Genomic DNA, 8,011 nt, shown 5'->3' with positions numbered 1-8,011 from the left:
GGTCCTAGGCTAGACTGTGCTAGAGACGCGAGCCTAGAACACCAACAAAATCACGGCGCGGCACGTAAACAAGGGAAAAGCACACTCTGAATTTTTTTTTCGCTCTTTTTTTTGCGCTCTTCTTTTTGCGCTGTTTTTTTTTTGCGAAAAATCACTATAATGGCGAGTGTCTCAAAACTCTTCCTAGGTCAAACTGACAGGATGGGCACGAAAAAAAAATTCGACAATTTTTTTTTCGACTGCCCGGACCCAAAAACTGGAAACGGGTCACAAAAAACTTCCTATAATGGCACCTGTCTCAAAACACTCAGAAACACCTAAAAATAGGATAGCCAGAAATTTTTTCGAAAAATGCGTTTTCGAAAAATTTTGGGCCTAAAAGGAGCGTGGCTACCCGACTCTTTTTTTTTTCCAAAACCTACTCCGGCAAGGAAACCCGAATCGGAATCTAGATGGATCTCGAAAACAAACCTAATATGACAAGAACTCGGATTGGTGGTGGATATATGGTGGTAGATGGCAGCGGTGGTGGTATATGACAGCTGTGGTGGTATATGGATACGGATTCGAAGCGGTGGCGGATAAGCGGTGGTGGTAGATGGCAGGGGTGATGATGATGGTGCGGCGGCGGCGTGACAACTTATGACCAGAACTCGAAACTCTAAAAGACTAGACTCTAAGACCAGCAACTAGACACGACGATGCAACCGCAAATTCAACAAAGCAAAACCCTAAAAAGATTATGCAAAGGCTCAGATTGGTTCGGATATGATGAACTAACCCTAATTTTTTTTGTGGCTTTTTCGTGGACTGTAGGTATGAAGAACAGACTCGATCTAAACTACGAAAAACTGTAAAATCTCACCGAACAACCTGGAAATCTGATACCACTTGATAGAGGCAAAGGTGTCCCGTCTTTCGATGAGATGATGGATATCGCTTTGGTGGCAGTCGACTTTGACGATCCGACTACGAACGTGCGAGGACGTCGCGCCTTAGCAATCGCTAAACCAACTCCGAGAGGTTATTGACCACGCCGGAGCACGATCAACCTGACCACGAGGGTCTGTTTCCTGCGAGCAAACGAAGAACAAGCAAGAAACTGAGATTGCAATCTGGATATTGCGAATATAAGATGAAAGCTTTATTGATCAAGGTGGGGTTCTGTGACGCCTTTGTCTGGTCGTTGAACACAAACGAAGTACGCGAAGTTGCAGCTATGGCGAACTTTTAATCTAAACAAAACCCAAAGTATAAACGATGCCCTAAGGGCTGTATATATGGAGGAAGAGGGGGAAATTTCGTGGCCCTTGGTGGAGGGGTCCGAAATCAACCCTATCTCTTGTTTCCCCACACATACGGACTCTAAAAATAGCCTATACTTATGTATTTCGAAATTACATGGGCCTGGCCCAATAATAAGGTGACGCAGCACCTAAAATAGCCTCGGGACGAAATTTATGAAGTGGCATCTTGTATATTTCGTCCAAGGCTTCATGCACCCATTATGGTGGCTTCAAAGTCCTGAAATCATCACTTGTAAGTCTGTTCTTGTTCTTGCTCCAATGTTCATCCTTCTCCAAGCTAGGCCCTTCATTTGTAAGCAAAACAAATGTATCCAATTTAGGCAGCATCATATTCTCATGAACATTAGAATCATTACCAAGAAACGTAAGTACCTGGTAATTTAGTTGGCATGCACGAGCTCTAGTAATTGGTCCAGTATGTATAGCAGCAGGGGCTGTGGGTGTAACAATTGTATTGATGTCCTCATCAGCTGTTGTTGAACCATTGGATGTAGTAAGGATGTGGATGTGGTCTTGTGGTGAGAGAAAGCTTCTCCACCATCTCCATGCTAGCCAAGTTGTTGCAGCTACCTCCGTCTATGATGACGCGCACAGAACGTTCCTTCACAACTCCCTTGGTATGGAACAAATTGTGCCTCTGATTTTGCTCAGCTTGTGTGACCTGCACACTCAAAACACGTTGAGCAACTAAACATTCATACCTGTCAGCGTCTTCAGGAGCCATGTATTGCGTCTCATGATCAGAATCATCTCCACCATGTTCTTCACGTGTAATAAGAGCCAAAGTCTCCTCATCATAGTCACTAGCGGACTCATAGCCACCATCCTCGGTAACAATCATCACACGCTTAGATTTGCATTCTCTCGCATAATGACCTCCTCCCTTACAACGACGACAAATAATATCACTTGTGTGCCCTGTTGATGCCATGGAAGAAGAAGAACTCTGTGCAGGCCCGGCTGGTGCGCTCTTGGCAGATAATGGTTGTTGTGCCTGTTTTCTTGTATCACGGCTGGAGGAGGCACCTGATTGAGGTGCTGGTGCAGTTGAAGTAGAATATGCACGCGGTGTCCATGAGGAAGGCCGGCTTGCAGAAAAGTTAGTTCGCGCCAATGCTTGTCGATCCTGCACTTCACGTTCAGCTTTACAAGCAAGATGGAATAAACGAGTGATATTAGTATACTCCTTATAGTCTAGAATGGTCTGAATCTCTCTATTTAATCCACCAAGAAAACGTGCAAGCATAGCTTCATTCTCCTCAACAATACCACATCTAATCATGCCAGTTTGTAATTCCTGATAATATTCTTCTACAGAATTTTTTCCTTGTCTTAAACGCTGCAATTTTTGAAGCAATTCACGTTGATAATATGGTGGAACCCAACGAGTACGCATAGCAGTTTTCAAAGCAGCCCAAGTAGCGGGAATAGGATATAATCAACAATGTTCAGACCACCATACACATGCAAAACTAGTGAAAGCACAAACAGCAGCAGCAACCCGTCTCTCCTCGGGATATTGTAAACATGTAAAATGTTGTTCAGTTTCTAACTCCCAAGTAAGATATATATCAGGGACATATCTACCCTCAGATGGTGGAATATTCAATTTCAGTTTCGGAATATGGACATCATCTCGTACCTGAGGTGGTGGTGCAGGCCTACCATTATGAATATACTAGTAGAATGCCCGTGCGTTGCCACGGGCCTTTTAATTTGTTTTATTGCATCCATAAATACAAATACATATCTCTCTCGCTTTCCCCACTCTATATACCACCCTCCATATCTCTCCCTCCCATTCTCTCTCCCACCCATGCTCTCTCTCTCTCTCTCTCTCTCTCACACACACACACACCCTCTTCCTCTTCCACCACTCAATTTAATTTGGGCTCAACTTAACTTTAGCTTCGTGTTAACATTCTTGGCTATAGTATATCCTAGTAGCTTAAACATTAAAAGAAAAACTTAACTTTTACACAGGATCTAGTTATATTGCCCGTGCGCCGCAACGGGAGCACACATATTTTGACGGTTCAACACCAATCGTGTCTAATATATAATTTTTACAAGCTCCATGCACATATGTGTCGTTGTATACATACTTTACCATTACATCACTCTGACAATGACACATCAAACAAATAATTAATGTCGCCTCCAAGTTCGAAGTTCATTTGTCTCTCGTACGTTCGAGCATGTTCAGACATCAAATGGGTGCCTAGCAGGCTCCCCAAAATCCAAGCATCTAGATGGTCCGGACTCTGCTAAATCCAACCCATATGTGGGTGAGAAATATGGAAGTCCAAACCAGATGACACCAGCTCACCTTTGTCATGGCACCCTCTATTCTTCACACTGTACTTCCACCACGGACCGCCAAGGTGGAGTCCCCGGCCACCGTTATTAGGCGAGGAGGCGTGCGCCGCCTGTGACACCCTCTGAGCCAAGAAGGCATATCCGATGTCTTCCGAGCCATTGTCACGTTGTAACATATAGTTGAATGTCATGCATTACCACAAAATAAAAATAATGATGTCCATGCAACTGATACGCCATGATGTCCATTATTAACTCTTGAATCAACCTACCTATGCATTTACCTTTCTATCCAAAGAAAAAAATTGTACGACTTGATGAAAAATATATAAAAACCTCTCGATCATGCAATTTACAGCAAAGCCATCTCTGATGAAATGCAATTTGCCACATTTTCTAAAATAGAAAAATTATTCTTCTCAGAACTGTAACTGAAGAGACAAACTCTAACCTTCTCCCCGCTCACTCTCAACCCTTACTCTTATCACAACAATCGACTAACTCGTTCTAAGTGAACCAGTGGTTCTAGGTCCAGGTCTAGTGTTGCTCGAAGATCACTTTCCTTCTCATCCTGAGCAACAACTTCAGCTTTGTTTTCACATGATCTCTTTATAGCATAGGTCAGGGCACTTGGTTCTCTACAAACATAGAATTTGAATTAGACATCACCGATGCATGTAAAACATTAATGGGAGAAGGCTATTCCGTGCTTGCAACAAATAAAGGTTAGTAGTTGTGCTGCTAGAACAACTCTCGCTGCTAGCATGAATAGTAGAAGAATGGAATGGTTATATGGCTCTATGTAAATCCACCTATGGAAACAGGACAACAAAGCAAACCATGGAGAGCTAAGAATGACATGTACATCAAATAACATTTATAAATTAGCTGTGGAACATAGTACGTTTTGTCGGTTTGTCCTGTCAAACTACTCAATGTGACATTTCAGACAATGCATTTAAGAAATTTTAAACATGAGTAACAAAGACAACTACCAAAGAACAATTAATGCGTGCAAAAAGGAAGATAATATCACAAGTGTTTAGAAATCACTACCCCACAAATTTCACAAGGCCATTAAGAGGAAAGTTGAAAGAAAGGAAAAAGATCAGTTTGATTTACTACATTTACCAATAACTACAGATATTCTATAACATTTCAGGCTACAACTATGAATTTAGGCACTTATTTTCTTCTAATACTGGAAAGCAAACTATACCATTCTCAATTATGCTTTCCATCTATATTTCATAGCATTTACAAGCACATAATGATAAGGAATTCCCATCAGCTCCAAATTGCAATAAGCTAATATCAGTTTTTAATCTTGGTCTACCATATTTTTGTATTCTCTCAAGTTAAAAAAACATGGGTTGATGCTCACAAGTTTTTGAATTAAAAAAAGCATGTAAGAGATCAGTTAGCCCACTCCTCTGGTGAAATTAGCATGAAAAATGATCATATCCAAATCAATTCTCTTTAATGAGAAATGAAAACGACCCAGTGCATGTCCCAAAAGAACAATTATATGGCGACTTGCAAAATAACATGCGCCACAGAATAATTTACTTAATAATTAAGCATACAAGTCGTCATGGCATCAAACAGAAGACAAGGAAGATTAGTAGCTGATCTGCTCAGTACAATTACACTAACAAACAGGTAGCAACATCGAGGTATTTTAGCATTATTCCATTGGTACCTGTACAATATAGTGATAAATGTGTGGAGAGGTGTCATTTTGGTTGGCACCTTGAAGAAGGCATTGCTCTTGACCTGGGGCTGTAGGCGTGGCACTCATGGACTAAAAGAAACAAGAAGCCCATTTTGAAAACACAATTATTAAAAGGCCAATTGATTGATTCATAGACGCAAATGTCAGCCGTACCTTGTCAAACTGTAGGAGGATGCTGAAGGCGAACTCAGGTTGAGCACACCATCTCCTCCAGTGTCTCCGTGAGGGACCTGCCAAATCGAAATTCTTGATGTATCTCTAACCACCAGAATTCAACAGAAGTTGTGATTCAGATTCATCAGCATCAAACTGAGTGGTCGATTATTTGACAGAAGCTATGTACAATTATTATTCTACAGTAAACAATCCCCGGTCCAATACGATCATGCCAGAGTCATAAAATGACTGTATTGACCAAATAACAATCGCGCGGTGCCTCTAAACGGAGGTGCTAAGCAGGTCTCGAACATGAGAAGATATCAAGCAACATGTGAGCCTCTAGACGGAAATGCCAAGTAGCATCCTTGGACATCATGTATGCATTTTCTATGGAAGCTACTACCTATGTATCAAAATATAAGACGTTTTTGTAGTTCAATTTGAACTGCAAAAACATCTTATATTTGGTAAGGAGGGAGTACTAAACTCAGTGGTCTAGTTATGACAAAAGATTAGATAAGGATTGTTACCAGATCAACATCTCCTTCATTTAGGCGAGCAACTATGTCCCGTACCATCTTGGCCAGAACACTGCCATGCGACTGGGGCAGCTCATGTTACCAACTATAATTGCTGCCTTGACACACTTTTCTCCGAAGGTTGCACCTACCCATTGTCACTGAATGCAAAAACAAAGAGTAGCTCGCTAAAGTGCTCAAATAAATCATTTTTCAATAAATGAGAATTAAACATAGAAATGGTTGATGACAAATAAAATACTGTAGGCGACTGGTGGAGGATGAAAAGGCGTGCTTCCGTGTCATGTTGTAATGCCAAAAAAAGGTCTGATTCCAAATTTCATTCTTGGTCACCAAAGATTATCGTGTTGATGAGTACAAAAAATAGATCTTGGATCTCAGGGTCAGCTTTATCAGTTGCTTAACATGTTAGTGAAACATTATAGTTGAATAGAAACGGCTACTTAGTATGTACTGTGCAAGCATATTCAGTCAAACTAACATATATATGTTCAATAATGATGATTAAAAGATACTACCTGCCAATTGGATAAAGATCCAAGGCACCAGAAAAAGTTGACCAACCTATGAGCGAAAAACCAGACAAATATTTTTACCTTTATTAAGCATACGATCGATCCACCATTACATGGATGTATCAGGAAAACTTCCTTTTTACATCCATAAGCAGTACACTCCGCACATTCTTATATATGTCAGAAGGTAGAGCACTGAGTCTATCGATATGGAGAGCAGCGATTTGGCTCCTGGGCTCAGATGAGCCCGGGCCTGAACAGTACGGCAATTTAAAATAGAAAGAAGTTTTAAAAATTCCAAAACAATTTTGTGGTGTAAGATGCTCCTGTACGATTTTGTGAAGTTTGTGAAGTTTGGATATTCAAGGAGCTTGTGGCAAAAAAGACAAAATCAGGCATGAACAGTGCAATTTTCAAAAGTTTCTCGGACATCCGAAATTTGTCTTTTTTGAAAATCATACTGTTCACGCCTCGAATGTCTGAGAAACTTTAGAAAATCACATTATTCACGCCTGATTTTGTCTTTTTTGCCACGACCTCCTCGAATATCCAAACTTCACAAAAAAATCATGGAGTTCGCGCACAGGAGCATCTTGCACCACAAAAATATTTGGAATTTTGTGAACTTTGTTTCTATTTTAAATTGTGGTACTGTTCACCGGGTTCATCTGAGCCCGGGTTCCGGGTTGAATTATTGATATGCACTTACTCACTTTACAAACTCATCATTCTATCATTCCTTTGCATATAGCAACACTACTCACTGGACCACTCAATAATCACACAACTATACTGTCCATGTAAAATTTGACACACCAATTAGCAAGATGGGTGCCTCTCAACAACATATATTGGCGCAAAAAGGACAAGACTTCAAATTCAGTCGCAATCGTCCGCTTCACTCCCACTATGGCTTGGGGGGAATGTTAGAAGTATAATGTACTTGAGTTAGAGATAGAATTAGTACTTGTCTTGTACTCCAAGTCTCTACCCCACCATGTACTCTATATAATCCCTCACGAGGGTCAGATCAAAACAACACAATATTATCATCCTACAATTTCCACAATCCAATCAACACTATGATCCAACATCATGCTCTTACTTGCATACAAGAAGCCCCCACGACAACAAAAGTTGGACATCGAGCTTGATAGAGATAAAAATAAAGACAGAACAAATGAGCAAATGAAAGTTTGACAAATCATACAACTAAACGTCAGACGAATTGAAAATTCTCCACAAAATAAGAGGGGATTGGACTCATACCTGTGCTGTCCATTCCTCCCAGCTTATTCACCCATGTTCGTCAGTCTTTCATACCAGAGCTACTGCGCTAAGAAATGAAACGAACATTATATGCACCGTGGCTTTCATATAGCTAATCTTATGAATTCGAAACATATGACAATCAGGAATGCAGAATACATTGATCAA

At 40.7% G+C, this 8,011-nt stretch overlaps 1 long non-coding RNA gene across 1 annotated transcript; it reads right to left on the bottom strand.

Annotated features, from left to right (window-relative positions):
• Nucleotides 1–3,931: 3,931 nt before the first annotated feature.
• On the bottom strand, nt 3,932–6,396 carry LOC123173012 (uncharacterized). Its single transcript, XR_006485821.1, has 4 exons — nt 6,096–6,396; nt 5,515–5,591; nt 5,329–5,430; nt 3,932–4,264 (listed from the first exon to the last, which is right to left on the bottom strand). It is a non-coding gene; the product is annotated as an uncharacterized lncRNA (long non-coding RNA).
• Between the last annotated feature and the right edge of the window lie 1,615 nt (nt 6,397–8,011).

The sequence above is a fragment of the Triticum aestivum genome, unplaced genomic scaffold (assembly GCF_018294505.1).
Source record: "Triticum aestivum cultivar Chinese Spring unplaced genomic scaffold, IWGSC CS RefSeq v2.1 scaffold55625, whole genome shotgun sequence".
In the NCBI taxonomy this organism is placed as follows: domain Eukaryota; kingdom Viridiplantae; phylum Streptophyta; class Magnoliopsida; order Poales; family Poaceae; genus Triticum; species Triticum aestivum.
The sequence above is the reverse complement of the archived record's forward strand: the minus strand, read 5'-3'. Positions and strand labels throughout refer to the sequence as shown.